The sequence below is a fragment of the Octodon degus genome, unplaced genomic scaffold (genome assembly GCF_000260255.1).
Source record: "Octodon degus isolate 3935 unplaced genomic scaffold, OctDeg1.0 scaffold00026, whole genome shotgun sequence".
NCBI lineage: Eukaryota > Metazoa > Chordata > Mammalia > Rodentia > Octodontidae > Octodon > Octodon degus.
The window spans coordinates 11,461,866-11,463,100 of NW_004524602.1; the positions used below are offsets into that span (position 1 = coordinate 11,461,866).

Genomic DNA, 1,235 nt, shown 5'->3' on the forward strand with positions numbered 1-1,235 from the left:
GGCCTCCTCGGGCGGGGTCGAGGGCGCGCCCCGGGTGCCGTCGGCTTAATGAGGCTCTGGGGAGGAGGCGGCTGAAGCCACTCAAGTTGCCGGGTCTCCTCACGGGAGCTAGGTTAGGACCCCGAAGCTGGCCGGGGAGCGCGAGCCTCGTCCTGCCGGCCGGCCATGTGCGGGGAGGGAGTACGCCGGGGCGGCTGCTGCGGGGGCGGGGATGGGGCGCTGCAGCCTCGTTGCCATCGGCGTGGTCAGGACCGCGGTGGGAAGGGGACAGCCCACTCCGCTGCCACCGAGGGCCTCTGCTGTGTCACTGTAGGGCTGAGCAACTCTTCCTGCCCTTGTCCAGGAAACCAAGACCCGGTTATCCATGTTGAGCGCCCTTCCCTTGGTTTGGAGGAGAAACCACAGGCCTGGGAGGGGGACGCTGTCGCCACCTCCTGTGCTGTGAGGTTGGGGCCCAGCTCCCAGCCCTGGCCCTGCAGAGGCCCCAGCCCAGCGTGGCCGGAGTCTTCCGAGTACAGCTCGGGAGGCTTGCTTTGGGGCCGGGTGGGGAGGAAAAGAAGAAAATGTACGAGGTTCAGAGAGGGGGCTTGAGGTCGGGGCTCGCGTAGGGTGGAGGATTTGGGTCCCATGAGCGCTGTCTTCTGGGACCACGATGACTACAGGCCTTTGGTGTTACTGTGTCTCCATCCTTTCCTGAGAACTGGGGGAGAGCGACTGGTGTATTCGGGTCCCTGCTTGCCCTTCCACGTCTGTGAGCTGATGGGGGAAGGGGGTGTCCCCTGAGAAGCCAGGTGAGGCCCTAACTGCGTCTGTAAAGGAACGTAAGCGTGCTGAGGCTGCTGCTGACCCCCAGACTCACAGCCTCGGGTGGCAGATAGCTATGTGGTCTGGCCAAAGTCTTGAGGTTTGGGCCTTTTTTTTTCTTTTTGGTAGGAGGATGGGACCTTCCTATCACTGAGCTACATCCCTACTTACTTAACTTTATTAACCTTTTAAAAATACTTTATCCATGGCATAATGGCTAGGCCTGTAATCCCAGCACTGGGGAAGCTGAGGCAGGAGGATTGCTGTGAATTCAAGACGGCCTAGGCTGGGGCTGGAGAGATGGCTCAGTGGTCTAAAGCGCCTACCTAGAACAAGTTTAGCAAAGCACAGGGACCGCGGTTCAATCCCCCAGCACCACATGCCAGCCAGCCCCGCCCCCTGGTGGGCTGAGCTGGCCACACACACACACC

General features: G+C 61.4%; 1 protein-coding gene across 1 annotated transcript in view; it reads left to right on the forward strand.

Annotated features, from left to right (window-relative positions):
- The window catches only part of Rbpms2 (RNA binding protein, mRNA processing factor 2), a 25,294-nt gene that overhangs the window by 976 nt on the left and 23,083 nt on the right, over positions 1 to 1,235 (forward strand). The window lies entirely within an intron of this gene.